This window comes from Pseudoliparis swirei, chromosome 12, assembly GCF_029220125.1.
Source record: "Pseudoliparis swirei isolate HS2019 ecotype Mariana Trench chromosome 12, NWPU_hadal_v1, whole genome shotgun sequence".
Taxonomy (NCBI): Eukaryota; Metazoa; Chordata; class Actinopteri; order Perciformes; family Liparidae; genus Pseudoliparis; species Pseudoliparis swirei.
This window is the reverse complement of record NC_079399.1, coordinates 13,132,858-13,152,671: the sequence shown is the minus strand read 5'-3', so window position 1 is coordinate 13,152,671 and position 19,814 is coordinate 13,132,858. Positions and strand designations below refer to the sequence as shown.

The 19,814-nt window shown below is 43.6% G+C and overlaps 1 protein-coding gene across 1 annotated transcript in view; it reads right to left on the bottom strand.

Annotated features, from left to right (window-relative positions):
• Positions 1-18,234, bottom strand: part of tmem121ab (transmembrane protein 121Ab) — a 37,561-nt gene extending 19,327 nt beyond the window's left edge. The window contains exon 1 of the mRNA XM_056428816.1: positions 18,009-18,234. The gene's annotated coding sequence lies outside the window, so the exon portion shown is untranslated. The remainder of the gene's footprint in view (positions 1-18,008) is intronic.
• Positions 18,235-19,814: the final 1,580 nt, after the last annotated feature.

Sequence of the window (19,814 nt, the reverse complement as noted above, 5' to 3'; positions counted from 1 at the left end):
TTAAGAAAATGTTAGTGTTGGACAACAACCTCATCGATTGTACTCCAAGGTTTCCAGTATCGACTTCCTTCTTGCAATAGGCTTGGAAGCATTTACAAAAATCCCTAGTATTATATTTCACTTAAATACAAATACATAAATAACATTATATTGTGTGCGGCTTTGGCTATAAAAAAGGCCTGGTTGCATTAATTGAAGCTAGTTGTGTGCACCCATATGGTTGGTTTGTATCTGTGTTGTTATGTAGCGATCCCTCGCCTGCACTAAGAGGACTCATGGCAAAGATTTTGCCTACAATCCTTAAGAAATGTGCTTCATAGCTCTTAAGGTTCCTTGTATAATGTGAGTAACATGCTCAAAGAAAACACACACTCCATTTCTCTCCATCTCTATTTTTTTAACGATCATTTTGTCTGGTCGTAAATGTGTTCTGTATCCACCACGAGGGGAGAATGCTCCAATTCTCCAATTTCTCTCCATGTGTGAGCTCACAGACCCCCCCCCCCCACCCCCCCATATCTCCCATTCAGCCTCCATATCTTTGTTGTCCTGCATGGTGTGTCCCTTCAGTCTCGGAGTCTGTTTGACCTGCACTATAAAGCTATGTGACCCCCGCACAGAGCGAACCACATCGTCCTGCTCCCTAACATGCTGAGCAGTCACGTCGCTCGCCTGGCTCAAGGTCATTCAATCAAGGCTAAACTCCCGGTATCCATGTGTAAAAAAACAAGAGAGCAAGAGCAATTTCTTGGATTCAAAATGATACCTCCACAGCATCCAATGCTTTAAAACAGCTTCAAACCGCGATGCACAGAGGAGCTGAACGGCGTGGCACGCTTATCAGAGCGTGTTCACACCAAAGACCTTTGTTGCTGAGGAGATCTGTTTCCAGACGGAGACTGGGATGTGATATTGAAACACAAGGCTATAATGAAGACCTGGCTCCCTGGAGAGTGGAGAGAAAACACTGGTGGCCAGTTTCACAGACATGGATAAGCTTGGTCCTAGACTAATTTGCCTTTTTCAGCAGATGTCTCTGTTGAGAAATCCTCTCGGTTGTCGGCTGTGAGTAACTGGCCCCCTGCGTCTCACGACTGGACTTTCTGTCTTTTCTCTCTTTCTGAAAGACTTTTTACATGCACTTTCTCACCGCTCTACCTCTGTCGAGGACTCTAGATTTAAGACCTCAGTTCTCCTACAAGATATACAACCCTGGTTTATTCATGATCTTAAATATCCCTTAGCCTTCCGCTCCCTCGGTGTAGATTATTCAAATGACGGCTCCCTCATATTTGGAATTAGTCTGTAGACGTATCTGCTCGTAAATTAGCTCGATCCGACAACACACTCCCGCTGCAAAGAACTCTTGTGATGGATGCCCTTGTGTGTCATAATGTACTATTATTCAATTGTGAACATGCTAGTGAGGTGCTGCGCCTGCGTCAGCCTCCTCAATCAGTCATAAACCCTGATGCTGAAATGATGTGACATTTTATCCGGGCTGTAAAATCTCAGCAGATTGTACTTTCACACTGTAAATTCAAAGCCTGGAGCAAGAGTCCTGAGTCAGCCTTGTGCATGCTAATGATGTATGTCCAGGGTGTGTATATATACACTACAGTAGGGGAGGGTGCGTCTATTCTCGTCCCTATGTGCATTCATCCCATTCATTTAAACCCATCCTCTGATGTGTATTCATTTATGTATGCACCATTTACAACAGCGAACAAGATGTATTTATCTTAACTCTCTGCATGAGTACATTTAGCCGCGATTGAACATGTGTGTGCAGAGACGATTTGCCTTTCCTGTCCCACATGCGTGCCGAAATCTGCGTCTGAATACTCATAAAACTCACTCGCATTGCGTGTGTGTTTGTGTCGGTATCTCCCCAAATCCATCGGGTGGGGCGGCAGCGGGTTGTACGCGGGAAGGGAAAGGGACAATGAATGACATTGACAGGCAACGTGCTGCAGAACGTCTCCCCGTTCCAGAGACACTGAGCCGATCGCTGACAGCAGATGTGTGTCTAATTGCGGAGGGGTTGGGCGCCCTGGATACGTCTCTGTCTCCTCGCTCGCTGCCTGCCAGGAAGCTAAGCCCCCTCCAGAGCCCCCGATCGCTGCTTCTAATTAGAGGCCTTATCTTTGTCAATCACTGTGCCTTGCGCTCTCCTCTGCGGCCCGCTGCGTGGATAACAAGGGAAACACGGCCGGCCAGGATGGAGCGGTGGTCACGGGAGATTTGAAAAGGGAAGATCAACGAGCTGTGTGTCTGTCAGCCTCTGCTTGTGCGCTGACGTTTGAATGGGCTGTGCTCGTACAGGTTGTGTGAGAGTGGAGTATAAGAGAACATGTATTCCTCTGATTCATCCATGTAGATTCACGAAGCTGCACACGGCAGTTGGCGGTTAAGTGGTTCTCTCAATGGATGGGTGAATCTTTACAATAAAGCAGCGATTTAGCAATGGTACGTGATGTCAGGTACAGTCTCTCCCCTCAAGGTGTGGGAACAAAGACTTGCATTCACAACGCGCCGTTCTCCTCTTCCAACCACTCAAAGCTCTTTCTACTGCATGTTAACATTCACCAACTCACACACACACACACACACACACACATCCATACACTGATGGCAGGGGCTGCCATACAAGGTGCCAACATGCCAATCAGGCTTTAATCTGAATATATATTCAAACACAATCGCACCTCATGACATACTTTGGAATCAATTCTTGCCCAAGGACACTTCAACAGGCAGACTGGAGGTGCTGGGAATCAAACAGCTGATTTTAGGATCCTCTGCTCCATCCACTGAGCTACAGCCGATACTCTTTCATCTGCACACGAACAAACATGGTAATTTAAAATACAGTTCATGAAGGAGTTTCATCACGACAACTGATAATTTGTCACAGTGGTGTCGCTCCAATGTGCCTGCATGCACTGACTTGGTGTTATACTGAGATTGTTATGTTTTCCATTTAGTTTTTTTACGATTTAAATATATTCTATCACATTTGCCATTTTACATAATAAGTCATTTAGGTACTTTAAGTATATTTTGATGCGAATACTTTTTAAAAACTTCAAAAGAAGTTGTAAAAAAGTCAGTATGTTAATCATAAACACATTGGTTGTATACATATGGTGATGAAAGTCAAACAAAAGTCACACTAACAAAGCATCCCAGGTGGGTTGCCGGCATCAAGCACAAACAGGATAATATTATCAGAATATATCGCCACAGATTTGTCCTTGTCTTTCTGTCCAACTTCCACTTCCTTTCAACTGAAATGTGTTCATGCTTCTTCTCTGCAGTCGGTTCAATTGATTACATTCTTCATTATGAACACAGCGCTGTTCGCCTCATTGGAGATTGAGACTTGAAGTTGTATCTCCTGTATACTGAGGACCGAGTAAAATAAGATAATCACACCGCAGAGGTATGTGAACCGAAAACAAGGGCACAGGAAGATGAGGGGTTGAGGTTAAGGAGAAGAGATTCATCCAGAAGCTCAGTTATGTGACGATGAAGCTTAAGAAGGACGATCAGGCCAGAGGTGAAAAAAGGATAGAACATATCCAGAGTGGAAGAGAGAGTAGAGAGACAGAGGAATCCTCCTCATCTCAATGTCTCTCCATGTCTCTCCAGTTCTGTCTGGGCACCTTTTCAAAAATCAATTTCAGAAATTACCATTCAGCCAGTGTTCCGTCATTAGGATTTTATAATTTCATCTTCCTCCTCCAGTGCCTTTATCCCAGAGCCCCTCAGTTCATCTCTGCAGCGCAACCCCGGTGAATAATTAACCGCGGCCGTGAGCAGAAAGACGATGAGTGACACAAGCGTTCTATCATTCACACACAGCTGCGCACCTTCTTGGGCGGAAACATGCTTTGAAATCTCTCCGCGTTTTTTACTTAAATCTGACATACCGTGTCTCTCGCTCACATGTTAACACGTCGGCACTCGCACACACACACACTTCTTACACACAGGCTCAGACGGTCAATATGTCTCACACATGCACTCACATTCACCTTATCATCTGCACACACACACACTTCCTGTGTGTCTCCTCTGCCCTTCCTCTATTCCCTCAAGACATTTCTGTAAAGGAGGGTTTTGGGATGTGGGTGGTGGCAGGGTGAGGGTGAACGAGCAGCACCTCGACCTTTAATATCCCTTCGTGAAACAGAAAGTTGGCAAGCCTCTCCATGAATACAAGTTGAAGGAGGTGTGCTGAGAGGCCGTTGAGTCCGAGCCCTCATCTGACCTCTCTCGTCTGCAGTGTGAAGCTCAAAAAGCCGGAGTGGGAGAGAAAGGGTGGGGGAGCTGTTGTCGGTGGTACACCAGGTGTGGGTCTTCACTCCTCTGTACTCCAGCTATTTACAGATCTCAGAGCCAACACACTCTTTGTTCAGCAAGTATTTATTACGCTGCCATTTGGTTCGTAAGCCGGTATTGTGTAATATTCTGCAGCAAATATATTATATATAATTATGTTCTGCTAACACAAGTCCAGCCGGGAATGTTTTGCTAATGTTGTTTGATGGAGATGTTTTCACATCAATGTAACTTTGAGGGATTCTGGCTTGTTTAACTTCCTAACCCTTACACATGGTATCAGACTGGGTATCGAGCATCGTGGTATTGGTATTGACTACACATTGTGACATCCCTCCTTGGAGCTCGCGGCTTCAGGGATGATGTTGGTTGTTTGGTCCCCACCACCAGGGGAGGACTTTAGAGAAGGCCCCGTCAGCCATGACGCAGGACCAATAGACTTTAAAACATATTTGTTCCTGCTACCATTAGTCTTTTACATATCTTAAAGTGATCTTCATATTATATTTATTGTTTGTTTTATTGTTCATGTTCCCCAGATGTTAAATCCTATAGACTTGGGTAATCTATTTGATATTTTAATTGAATTCCTTCAAAGAGGCACCATTTATATTCATCACAATATCTTAACATCTGCAAGATGGATTGACACAAATGACGGTGAAGCCATTCATGGCTGGATCCTAATATCTTTGGTAAATGGACCTGTACAGCTTGTCTAGTCTTCCGACCACTCAAAGCGCTTTAACTTGACATCATTCATCCATTTATACACTGACGGGAGGAGCTCCATGCAAGGTGCCACCTGCCCATCAGGACTAACTAGGACCACATACACATAGACACAAGCTACGGGGTAAACATGTACATGTGGGGTTAAACGTCTCATCTGAGCCGCAGTGATCCCCTTTCTTTTATTCTTGCACATTTACAAGTTGATCCCTCAACTTTTCACCTCGGCTCATCAAAAGGGCAATATTAGAATGTGTCCAATACACAGTTCATAATGTATATCTGATGTCCTTAAAATGAGCATCAGTCTCACATATCTGCTAGCATGGCTTATTCAAATACAACGAGTTGTTACACTTGCAGTTGAGTACTCAAGGTTTTTAAAGATAACAATACATACTTTGTATCTATACAATGATAGATAAACAGAAGCAGTTCAGGCTGGCTCCACAACGTCTGTACAAGCTACTAACTGACTGGTTGCTGTCTCTGTCTGGAGTCACACAGCATTGCAGAAGACAAGCCAAACAAATAATCTTCCAAAGGATGCAATCTGGAAAAAAATAAAGTCAGGAGCTGCTGGAAGATGTGTATTCAAATCACAACTCTGCGTTATGGGTAAATTGAAGGAAACCAAAACTAATGGGAAGTGTGAAATATTTGCTGTCCATTGGGCACAATTTGAGCTGCAATGGGCAACATTTAACAGGAAAGAACCAATTTGCAGACGGATACAATATTTTTCACTGAAATGTAGATTTGTCTGAGAATTTATCTACCATTTAATATTTGCATGAAAACAAGCATTGGAGGAGCTACAGAGGAGGACATAGGTGAGTGGGTTTAGGTTGTAGAAGTCAGTCTGACTGAAAGCCCTGCTCTCATATCCTGAACAGTGGAGCTAATCAACAACAGTCACAGTCACGTTAGCCCTGTTGCAAAAAACTGTTGGACACATTTTGTTTTGACTGCTGCAAACTAGGTAGAATTCACAGACTGGAAGTGGCACGCCATCGTTCTTAATAATGCACATTCCCCAAAGTGCCGACTAATTGGGACCATTAAAATCTCGACACCAGTGGTTAATTAGTTTCCTTGTGTTTTATAGTGATCATTTGTCCCATCGGAAAGCTCTGATGAAACATGAGGTGATTACGCCAGCAAGTGGAGTGCAGATGTAGTAAGAGTGGGTGAGCAAGGCTCAGTTCAGCATCCCAAAAAACCTTAATGTCATCATTTTTTGCCACATGGAAATACAGGGAACGGATAGTCTTCTGCGAGCGAGACCGTTTTGAACTAAATTGCAGAAATGTCAGCTCGACCTTTCCTGTGAAATCCTTAATGAGAACATATTGCAATATCTTAATGAGAAAGAGATGGAGTTGCGAAGAACACACATTGATCAGGCAGAAACCTCAGCTGTGGAGACGGGGTTGTAAGGAGGGAGAGGAACATGATGCAGGGCTGTTGTCGCATAATAACCCTGAGTCATGTTCGTCTGCTCTGGAATGAGGAATCGGGTGGTTGTCTGTGCAAACTAGTTTTTAATACAGACGCAGAAGCCTCCAAAGCCAAGGGATGATTAAACTCACTCTCTATAGAACTTCAATTGATTTTATTCATTGTATTCAGTTTGAACTACAAGCACAAACTTTCACACACAAGGCACACTGAGTGCACCTTGGTACACTAAACACGTTATGCAAGTTATAGTGTGACTCAGTCATTAAACATTTAAACATTAAAATGGGAAAACACATGAAAGGGTGGCCGTCCCTCAGTGCTGTATTGTCCAACCGCCTGGACATTGTAGAAGATGGCCTTCACAATTTCTTGAAAAAACTAAATTAAATCTTGATTTGTCCAAACAATAGCCCACAAGTAAAAATCTGTCTGATTACTATCAATTAAAACATCGTAAAGAAGAACATCCAGATGCAATGATCGCGATCCATCCTTACATACATCAACATATCCTGTGTATCTCCACCTTAACCAGGGAGTGTTGGAGATGTTTGCTCATAAAAGGAGTTCAAGATTAATTAATCAAAAAATAGTGCATCTTGATTCAGCGGACACTAGTCAAATCCTATTTGATTTCTATTTTGTATACGGTGTTTCTTAATGTTATCAATACTTATTAATGCATTTTATCTTCTCTCTGCATTTCACTATCTTTTCCACCTCTGTATTTTATCGCTGTGCCATAAACACACTGCAAACTGAAGTCCCTCGGAGGCCTGATGGTTAGTGTTATTCTCCACCCCCTGAGCATCTGTAGAGAAACTCTCTTTCTCTTTGCTGTCTAGAGGGCGGAAATGTCGCTCGTAGCTTGTCACGCCTATTGACAGAGACCTTGTAAAACTCAGCGAGTCCAATGAAGCAAGGCACCGGTCAACCTCCGATTCACCGCCTTTCCTCCTGTTGACCGGCTCCGAGGTAAACAGAGTGCCAGGCGCAGCACTTGTTTGACCAATACAATATGCTGTCCATCTTGTGCTGTGATGCAACTCGGCCCCTCGTTCAATACCCAGCCTGCACTTTGGATTTCCGTCAACTTGCATCACTGTGAGTGACTGCTGTGAAGGGAATGTGAGCATTTGATTTTTTTTTTTTACACTTCAATTATTGGTGGGCGATTGAAAGCTATGCGAGAGATATTATTTGTCCTGACAGCATTCAAAGGAAAAACCAACCGGAGGTTTCATCAGAAAACTCCAGAGAGGTTTTGAGGTTTAGAACACGAAAATCATTCATTACTTTAAAGTTAAGGCAGTTGCGAACAGACAGAGAGGCAACGTGATTGATATTGATCTGTTGAGGCTCAGAGTCGTGTTCAAAGACATCAGGGTGAAGGCTGGTCGGGTTTCATTCAGTCTAAACATTTTCAAGAAAGAAATAGCTTGAAATGAGTGAAATCTGGGGAATAGGAGATGAGGGAGGGCTACAAAACCCAATGAGCAAAGAAAGGTAGAACAACTTTTTGTTTTTGTTGTTGTTGTTTCTATTCCTCGAACCATCTCTTTTGCTGAGCTGCCAGTTCAGGAGAGACGAGCGCGTTTGCTGGACAAAGCAGCTTTTCAGCCTTGGTGGTGGCTACGGTCCTCGTCTTTGGCTCTGACATGAAACTATGGGCAGCGGCCCCCCAGCCCACACTGCCAGAGCACTGTGTGGACAAGGATGAAGCACCCACCACCGCTTTACCTCCGCTTCCAGGAACAACACCCGCATATATAGGCTAGATAGGCTTTTAATAAGCGTTTGAACAAACAGGCACATGTATCTGCTTTTGTGTGATGCGTTCAAGGGCCAACAGCGGCGTCTGTTTGGCAGGGCGGGGGTCCACCTGCAGCCCAAATGCATCGCCGCGATGATAATAGCGCATGACTTGGATTGAGCGCTTTGCGATGGGTAAGGCGTGAATTGTTTCATCTTTGTTTATCAATGTTTTTCCCATGGTTTTTGGGCTAATTGCAGAGCAGAGTGGCTCGCAGAATGCTTATTAGTGCCGTGCTGCGCTGAGAGACAAGTGGGGGAAGAAGAAGCTCGTCGCCGAAAACAAGAGAGAGACTCGAGCACTGACACACATTTGTGCGTAGAATGTTGTTTTACGTTCTTCTCAGCGTGCACATGCTGGTGTGTATCAACACACACACACACACACAGCCCCCCCTCACACAAACACACACAGAGCCACAAAGAAAACAGGCAAAGATAAGAAGGACAAGCCTTTTGGATTCAGGGCCACACACAGAAAACGAAGCAATACACGTGAGGGTACATCACTCCAGGTGTGTGTGGGTGTGTGTGTGTGTGTGTGTGTGTGTGTGTGTGTGGGGGGGGGGGGTCGGGGGTCTCTGTGTCTGTGTGTATCTTTCTGCATTATCTCTTGCCTGTTGTTACTGGTGTTTAAGGGCTGCTGAGAAAGAAATAAAGAAAGAAGGGAGAGAGGCACAGTAGTCAGGGAGGTGAGGAGAGATAGAGAAACGGAGTAATCGAGGAGGGGTGGGGGAGAAAGGGGGTAGTAGTCGAAGGATGGGAGAGGAGCCCAGTATCTCCAGAGCCCACTCCCACTCCCTTGCAGCTGCTCCTGCCTTTCAGGGCCACGAAGCAACGCCCCAGTAAAACCTACCAGTCGCCACTGTGGACTCATCAGTCCACCAGTTCTGGCCTCAGTTCAGCTGGGGAAGTCCAACGTTTCCCCTCATCAGGTTTCATCTGTATCGTTGCTGATACACACACAATAGCAACTGCAGTCGCTACACACAGAGGCAATATTGTCCGACAGGGGGCTCAGGTGGCCCCGTGGAGCAGGGTGAATTCCCTGCCATGGTGGCCACCCTCCTGCCCTTCAAAGAACCAGGGAACGATAGTAGCGGGCTGGCAGAGGTCCACAAGTGACAAGCGAGAGGGGAATATAGGGAGCTGTGCAATAGAGGAGGAGACATGGTCTGTTGGATCACTGCTCCCTGTGTGTGCATGTGCCTGAATGTTTTTGTGGTAATTTAATCAGTTTTGGAAAACGGAGCTTATAGACTCGCTTGGTTGCTGACTGTGGGCTTGACTCAATTAGCAAACACACACACACACACACACACTGTAATTACACACACGCACACCTGCGTCGCAAAGCCAGCTCAGACAAAGGTTGTCCAAACAATATTTTGGGAACAGTTTCAACTTGCTCTAATCAGCATGCTGAGAGGACGACCCAATGACACTCCCTTATTACCTATTTGCATGCATTACGCTCGGACAGTGCTTTATCTGTCACCTTCGCTCGGGCTGTTTTTGTCCATTAGTAAATAGATAAACATTAAAGCAGGATACTGTCAGCACAATGTGTTGTGGCTGTTATGATAATATTGGTATCTCCTCTAAATGTGCCACCACAGCTGTGCATTGCTCCGCCTGCACCTCCCTCAGGTTTGATGATACCAGCATCATTTAAACTCCATCTCAAAACATACCTGTTTACACTCACACTTGGTTGATTTGAATATTCTATGGCCTGCTTTTATTTTCTCTGTTTGTATATTTATTTTATTGCACCAACTTTTTACTGTGTATTGTACTTTGCTCTTTAAACTGTTATTTCCAAATTGTTTTAATTGACTACTGTTCTGCACTTTGTGACACTTTGCCAGTGATAAGTGCAAAATAAATAAACTTTAGTTACTTACTTACATACATATTCAACTTACTGGACAGTAAGTCAGTTTAAGCAGCATAACGATAGTAGACAAGCGTGCAGTGACACACACACACACACACACACACACACACACACACACATCTTTGATAAGGGACTTGCTTCTTTTCCAGTCTGGCAGCGGGCAGACGGGGCCACCAGAGGGCCACGCTCCTCGTCACTCTCGTACCCTGATCTGAACCGAGCTGTCACGTCTGTGCATACAACACGAGAAGAAGTGTAAGGTGTCACGACTCGTACTGTGAAATATGATGTCTCACATCTCTCGTGATGTGATAGAACAATGTAACCTCTGAATTGTGACCCGTGGCCTACAGATGGGGGGAAATGTACAGGGGAAAAAAAACCCCAAGGATCTTAGTAAACTATTGGTTGCCCTCCAGTACATCTTTGTCATAGTTTCCACAAGTCATTGGAGCTTTATGGAGGGAAGAACACCGTTCTTCAAAATATATTCCCTCATTTAGTTTTTCAATGACAGTAAAAGAGAGTATCGTCTAACCGGTGGTTCCAAAATCTCCCGTAAATGTTCAATTGGGTTGATATCTTACGACTGCCAAAGTCTATAGCTTATCATCTCCAATGCAAAACATTTCAGTCTGTCAAGTCATGTGGAAAAGATGATCAATTATCGTGGAATATGCACAGCTCGTGCTCTAAACTTGTCGCTGCCTGCCGAGCTCAGCACAGTGGGGTACCTTCCCCCCGACGTCGACTCCTTCAGGTGAGCGGTGTGCGGCAGCAAAGAGTGAACAGAGTGACGGCAGCTTAAGGACAACGCAGTGGGTGAGAGGGTGCGTTGGATAGATGTGGTCGTGCCGGGAGGAAGCCACGTGAGTGTAGCGGCAGGCTGGAGTTGGCTGCCTTCAAATAGCTTTCAGGTTTTGCTTCATGCATCTTCAGTTTTCGTGCCTTTTTAATTTAAGGATTACATGATCCCATATCTGAAAACACATTGTCACACGGCGGAAAAGAAGGCTTGTTTTCATAGCCATTCATCCATTCAGTGACCCCATGACCCCAGTTCAGACGCATTTTTGCATTCGTTAGGATTCTCCACTCACTTATTCATCTTTTTTCTTTTTACTTTACCCACCTGTATCTTTCACAAGTGGGCAAACAGAACTCCAGAGCCAAATAAGTGGATAACATCATTCATCATTTCAATCTGAAATGCTCAGTTAACTTTCCTCACCGTAACAACGTTAAATTAGTATAGAATTGATGCATGAAGGGAATTTGGGTTCTGAGACTATTACATGCGTAGTTGACACATGCTTTTCAGTGTGTGTGTGTGTGTGTGTGTTCGGTGTGGCTCGGATGGAGCTGGGGCCAGATGGTTTCCATGAACAGGATCTGACCCCCGGCTGCACACACACACACACACACACACACACACACACACACACACACACACACACACACACACACACACACACACACACACACACACACACACACACACACACACACACACACACACACACACACACACACACACACACACACACACACACACATGCACACACACACACATGCATACGCACGCACACATGTACTGTAATCTCCCAAACAGGAAGAAATACACGAGGCACACACTTCAGCAGCATCTGGTACAGGTGCACACATTTGCACTCATGATCCCGGAGGATGCAAATGAGTAACGAACACATGCAAACAGGAAGCAAACACATGTGATTTATTTCCTCTGTCATAGTATTTTAAATGACCGGACACGAGAGCACCGCTGTGACACCCTCCTTATGCATTGAAGCATGCATATGCAGATATGAATTCAAAGCCCAACACACATGCTGATAGATTAATGTGGATCCTTGTCATGCTGACAGCAGGCGTTTAAGTCGGTACGGTTACGCTGTAAGCTGTTTCCTGGAAAGATCTCCGGTAAAATGTGAAGATGTAAATGAGGCATTCACTTCCTGTCCCTGCCTCCCGTCAAGATGAAGCCATTGAGAACTTTGCATGACAATTGGTTTACATTCCTACTTAACGTCATTATAAAGGAAACCGTCTCTGTGGGCTCATATGGCAATCTAATGTTTATGGACACTTTAATCCTCCAGAGCCTCCAGCTACAGTACATCACTTTGACTTGTTGACTTTTCAATTGGATTTTGGCTAAATCTGCTACCATTGACTCACATAGAACATATACGGAGCGGCAGAGAAGCATGAATAAGATATGAGATCTACATAAAGATGAAACACATCTGTTTTCTGTTCGCCTTCACACTGAGCTGAGCAAACACACATGTAGGTAATTAGATAGAGAGAGCGATAGATAGATATCTTAATGACCTTCATGAAATCAATTATTTTAAATGTTTTATGATCTTCAACTCTTAAAGTTAAGATGTGGTTATGATGATGCAGCTCAAACTGGGCCGTAGCCTCCAGTGAGAACACTGAGGTCATGTCTTTGGTTGAGCAGCCTTGGGAGAGTTTGCACTGCAGTATTTCTAAAACCCTGCATCCAAATGGAAAAAAGAAACAATAATCGGTTAAAGTTAGAGAACACGGTTAAAACAAACCAAATACGGTAGCTGGTAGTGTTGCATTGCATTGCATGCTCCATTCTTAGCGTGACCTCAAGAAGTTGCTTCTCAGGATAACGGGCAAATCCAATTCATCGCTGCACAATTGTGCAACAGTTATGGCTAATGCAGGCAGTGATGTGCCCTGAATGTAGCAAAGTGGAAGGCAAATGTGGGTGGGCTCGTCGGGTGGGCTATAGTCATGTGAGCTATATCATTGCCACAGATATTGTAAAAAGGGGTAAAAGACAGAGTGCATATATGCATATATTCATGCAAACATGCATACACACATGTTTGCTTTAGCGGTGAGAACGGTACGCTGCATCTGGAAAAGACAAGACTCCTCTCTTCACGACAGGCCAGCCCACTGCACTTGAGCTGATTGATTTCCAATCAGTTCTGTATCCCTGATAACTGCATGCCTGGAGGGCTGCGATGGTTCCAATACGTCACCGCTTCATACCCGCACCGTCACGATCTGTTTAAAGCATGTGTGGAAGTCGGTGCGTGGGTATGTGGTTGAACGTAACTGTCGGTGAATGTGGCGACAGGTGTGTGTGTGTGTGTGTGTGTGTGTGTGTGCAATAGCACCAGCAGATGATGACATGTGGTAGTGATATGCCAAACATTTCTGCATTTACAAAGGACAGGAAGTTTCCAACTATCCTCCACAGAAGCAAATGAGCTGAGCTACGAGCAAGAAAATGCCCACAGGCAAAACAGTGATGAGGAAAGATGAACCTTGCAGATGGTGCAAAATGTTATAATACTGTAACACATAATTAGCAGTGATAGGTCAAAATCCACATGGACAAATTAATTTTATCCTCTAACAACACTTTTAATGTTTCTAAACATCCAGTGTAGCTCTTGTAACTATTTGCTGAGCAGATTGCCAAATTGCCCTCTAAGAGAGAAACTGACATTTAAGGTGAAAGTGATTTCTTTTTAAATGCCGGCTCTAATCATACATTGTTTTTTATGTGTTAATGTGCGGTACTGACAGAAAGATAAGCGTCTTATCTTCCACTCAGAGCAATTTGCCTCTCTGTTGGAATAACAGCAGCGACTGAGCTCGAGCTGTGACCCTTGCCGAGTTACTTTTAAATTTGTATTCTTGCCAAAGCCATTGTGCTTTTGCTGTGCATATGATTATTTTAGCATGCTGCAGACATTTCAAACAGCTCGATAATTTAACCGAAAAACTCTCGTTGTTATCGCTCAGTAACAACTGCAGCAATGATTTCACTGTTGCCTTGTGACATATAATACATCTTTTCTTCGAGGACCACTTGGATAAAAGCCTGATTAACACTTTACAGGGGGCGGCTGTAGCTCAGTGGGGTAAGGGGGGTCGTCCTGCAACCCTAAGGTTGTCGGTTCGATCCCCGCTCTCCCCATTAGTTGCAAGTCGAAGTGTCCTTGAGCAAGGCACTGAACCCCCAGTTGCTTCCCGGGCGCATCACTGCAGCCCACTGCTCCTTAATAACTAAGGATGGGTTAAATGCAGAGAACTAATTTCCCCTTGGGGATTAATAAAGTATCTATCTATCTATCTATCTATCTTAAATACAATGTTTCGTGTTGGCTCCTGAGGGAACAAACTGTTAATTAGTTCGATTTTTAACACTATTTTCTTGCCTGATTTTGAAAAAAACTCTGCTTTGTGCAGAAGTATGTCAAGGAGAAGAAAATAAAGGATATTCCAACAACCATTTGAAGTGTATACATGCTATTCTCATCTACAAAGAGTAAGTACATTTTATATCTCAGGTTTGGCCTTATTCTGTTGTTTTTGGGTGCATACAGTGTGTGTGTGTGTGTGTGTGTATAGTGATTAGAGAGAGAGAGGCAAGTGGTGCCAGTTTTTCTTTTTCCCCTACTGCTGTGCCTGTATTAGCATAGATCATGCAGCAATCCATAATACAACATGGCTCGTTAACAAGGTTGGTATTTTGGAGTATATTTTCAAAGAGTTTCCAGAGTTAAACACACGAGTGCTGCAGGCTTCTGTCCACCTGCCACTCCCAGGCCACGCCATTGTACTGTATGGCAGCTATTGATTTGCTGTGCCATTTGGCTATTGATTGGAGTGAATGCCATTATGTCAGTGGGATCATAGCCCTCCTAACCACAGTGATTCTGAAGTGGAAAACCAGTGACTGAGAACCGATGAGATGAGCTGAGTTGAAGGCTCACTGCATCAGACACAGCAGCAGCTGTGTTTCAGCTAATGAGTAAAGCTCAGGACAACACAGGATAGCACGGCGAGTCTGAGTAAAATGTTCAAATCTAAAGCAGAGCCCAACCCGCTGTGCCCTGGATGCTGAGGCTTCCGAACAAGGACACGGACATTTATATCAACATTTAATGGCAAAAAAGAAAAGGAATCAATCTATCCGCTCTATCCTCGTGCCAAGGTGCTGGGCTCGCGCCTTCCGAGCCTTACACAACCTTTCCCTTTCCTTCTTTCGGAGACCGAAGAGAACAGGCTCTCTAAAAACACGCCTTTCATAATCTCTCTTGCGCCGGTCAAACGTCACTGTGGTTTCAGTCGCTTTTATAAGATTCCCGTCAATGTCACCCAGTCACAATAAAGTCTCTTGTATTGTAAGTCATTTCACACAATTTACTGTTTTTCGTCGTCATATCATATACTAATATACAGTCACTCTCATACAACAAACATACATTAATTCCATTTACATTTGCATAGGTAAACATTATTTTTCTATGCATATAATAATAATAATCAATTTATACATTCTCCTTAATATATCTTTATTATGTATGTATTTAAAACATAAGACCTCTGCAGATGTTATCAAAATAAACTATTACAACTTAACAATGCCAATGAGGGCGAGTAACTACTGACCCTGAGGTGGTATGCGGTGCCTTGCTTTTCAATGAGGCATGATATGACAGTGCACAAGTTAAGAGATGAATTTTAAAGTGGCCTTGATTTGATGGTATGAGAAGAGACTCGAGATAAAAGCCCTGCGTTCAGTGTCTTACCCTGGGAGTTTAATTTGTAACAAGGACAGAGGCAACAGGCTGATGTGTGGTCTGCCCTCTGGAGGGTCACTTTTCCAATTCAAATTCACGGTCTGTTTATTGTATAATAAATTGAGCATGAAAGATTAATTTGTATTTAGTTCATCATCCCCATGATAGAGAGTAGCAATTTCTTTAGCGTCCAGCGCTTAATAACCCAGAGGAAAAACTGGCATATTAAAAAGAGCTTTCTTTCTTCTGGGGACACTGGAGTCGAGCCCTGTGGCAACATCTCCACTGATTCACACGTCTTGCTTCCTCCCACTAAATTCTTGTCACTCACACCCTGAGCCGACATATCAGACACAGTTAACGCCGTGCTGAGAGTTATCACACATTCAGTGTAATCAAAATACTAATGAACATCATTAAAATCAAGGCTTTAAAAAGCGAGGCTTACATCTCTGTGGGCTTACACAGTCAGCATGCGTGTGCTTATGTGTGTGTGAGTGTGTGTTAAGGGCTATCAGAGGCTGTTAATGCGCCGCAGGCAAAAAGCATGGGGGTCACCTCTTATCCAAAGCAGGCCTGACTCGGGTATTTTTCTGCCTTTACATTCTGAGAATTAATTTCTTTGTGCAAAAGAGGCGCAGCAGACAGTTCACATGTTTAATCAACAGCGAGTGCATCTAGATTAAAATGGTTTAGAATAGACACATTCTTGAATGTGACAATATTTTACCAACACAGGGTTATGAGTCATAACCCTGTGTTGGTAAAATATTGTCACATGACTATGCCATATTAGGATTATCGACTAATATGCTGATTGTTTTCCTAAATCAAAAAGATAACTGGTTGAAATATCAAAAATAGTCCAACAATGCCTAGTCTAGTCCAACAACTATCACATTAAACAAAAATAAAATAAGCACATATTTAAAGTTCATAACATGGAGTGAAAGCATACATACATATATATATATATATATATATATATATATATATATATATCAATCTCATTATATATATATATAATGAGATTGATTACATTTGCAAAACAGATGCCTATTCATGTTCTAAGGGCCAATGATTAATTGACTAATCATCTGAGCTTTCGTTAGGATTGCCAAAATGGTCAATCTTGTTAAATACCTATGTGTAATGCTTCCATACATCATAATGGATAGACTATCATCTGTTGGACTCACTGAGGCCAGCGCCACCAACAGTCATAAAGAGGATCCATGCAGCAGCCATGTTTCCTGTTGAAGTGCCATTGAGCAAAAACAAATCCGACTTAACCCACAGGCTAAATATGTTATGACATTTTACATTCATATAAATGTATCTGTTAAAGGGGAGGAGCACTTGTCTCGAGCTCATTATCAGACATTCAGTCTGATACAATGGTGCGGTGGTCGTGAGGCTTCTATATTTACTTCGTGATTGCGAGCTGCAGGCTGGGGGGGGGCGTGTGGTGTGCGTGCGTGGGTGGTGTGTGTGTGTGTGTGTGTGTGTGTGTGTGTGTGTGTGTGTGTGTGTGTGTGTGTGTGTGTGTGTGTGTGTGTGTGTGTGTGTGTGCGTGCGCGTGTGTGTGTGTGTGTCGTGGGCCTCAGGACATGGATGGGCTGCTCATGCGCAGACTGGAGGCACGAGCCGCTGCTGCCTCCATGGCGCGCGCCGCTGACTCCTCAGAAATAAACAGCTGCTTTAAATAAAGCTGACGCGAGTGAACGGAAGCTGCGTTACAGACTGCAACTAATGACGTTAACAATAACGTCAAGCGGCTATACTTTAGCTCCTTGGCCACATCTGACTATGTGAATTAGTGGGTTGCAACACGCGACCATAGACTAGTTAAACACGCAGACGAGCAGCGGGAAGAGTCGCTAACTAGAGCGTTAAAGTGGCAGCATTGGTGACATGTTTCCTTGAAACTTACAGGAGAAGAAACTAGGCTGAATGGGTTTGTTTATGAGGAATTAACCCGCAGCTACACTTACTCCTATAAGTCTAATAGATCCGGGCTCGGAGCACGTTCAACAAATTGTGGAAGAGTGATTTTTTTTCTTCTTCTTCTCCCCTTGTCGCTGTTTTCAACGTTTAACACGAAGACGAGCAAAAAAATAAGAAGCTGCTGTTAAACTCAGCTGGCTTACCTCCGGTGGACGGTTAGTCTCTGTCTAGGGTGCTGAAACGCTCAGTCTCTGTCCGGGGTGCTGGTTCTCAGGGTGCTGGTTCTCAGGGTGCTGGTTCCGGGGACGCTTTGTAAATCCGCTGCGAAGAGGCGTCGATAACGCCGGTCCACAAACAGCCGCTTCCGCCGTTAAGTTACGTTAAAAAAACCCATACCGAGCCGAGTGTCCAACGCGACGCAGACAGCGCGAGATATTGAGCGACTGCGATTCACAACTATGAATTGAATTTGACAGGTAAACGGTGGAAATTAAAAACGGTAGCTGGCTGCCTGAGCCGCTTTGGCAAAGTGTTACTGCTGAGGCTTCTTGGCTAGTTGATCCTCCGTCCGGATAGCCTCTCTCTCTCTCTCTCTCTCTCTCTCTCTCTCTCTCTCTCTCTCTCTCTCTCTCTCTCTCTCTCTCTCTCTCTCTCTCTCTCTCTCTCTCTCTCTCTCTCTCTTCTCTCTCTCTCTCTCTTCTCTCTCTCTCTCTATCTCTCTCTCTCTCTCTCTCATCTTCAGTATATCAATCACTATTGAATAAAAAAAAACTATAGGGTGTCAGAAAAAAACCAATAACCTCCTGTAAGCTACAATAGACGTGAGCAAATGACTGCCAATAGTTCAGGGGAAATCATTTGGAATTAGCTTTATTGATATGATGAAAAATTCTCTCTCTCTCTCTCTCTCTCTCTCTCTCTCTCTCTCTCTCTCTCTCTCTCTCTCTCTCTCTCTCTCTCACACTCTCTCTCTCATTATCCCGGTATCAATCACTATTGAATTAAAAAATACTAGGGTGTCAAGAGAAAAACCAATAACCTCCTGTAAGCTACAATAGACGTGAGCAAATGACTGCCAATAGTTCAGGGGAAATCATTTGGAATTAGCTTTATTGATATGATGAAAAATTGTTCAATCTAAATTAATTAATTACTACTGTGCCAAAAAATGGTGTCCCTGCTTCAAAGAAACTATACAAAATAATGCACACACACACACACACACACACACACACACACACACACACACACACACACACACACACACACACACACACACACACACACACACACACACACACACACACACACACACACACACACACACACACACACACACACATCCCCACTGGCGAAATAAATGTAATTTATGGGCAATTTACTTATATAGAAGACACAGCCATCTGTTTCAGGCACCTCCTGCCCTCTCATTTTGGCAAAAGTTTTCCACATAATCTTTAGTGGTAAGTTATTTTCAACAACTGTAATTACTCGCCAATGAAATGTGTCACAGCCGGATAGTCTAGATAGCATTATTAGAGGAATTAGTGATGTCATAAGATACAATACCTCAATAGGGTCAGGTCACTATACACTCAGTATTTTGGAGCAACAGTACTGGAGTGGTTGTGTATAAGATACACATGAGTTCAGTATCACATATTAATACGTGATAGTCACAAAATCCAGTTTTTGGATCAGAGTCGAAGCACAAGACACAAATATCTATCTGTATTACATAATGCCGTAAGACATAAACATGCCAACATGACATGCCAAAGCAACACCACGCCCGAAAGCTTCACAGCGGTGTGTGCTCTCATGACTCTTTTCACAAGCTGATGTTTAGCAGGTATAACTTTTGTCATGTTTAATATGAGCTATTTAGCATTTACAAGAAATATGTAAACATTTAATGAATGGTATATAACACACTAAAACGTACTGTAGTTAATCACAGATATAATTTATATGAATTGTAAGTTATTTCTTCATAACTATAACTACTT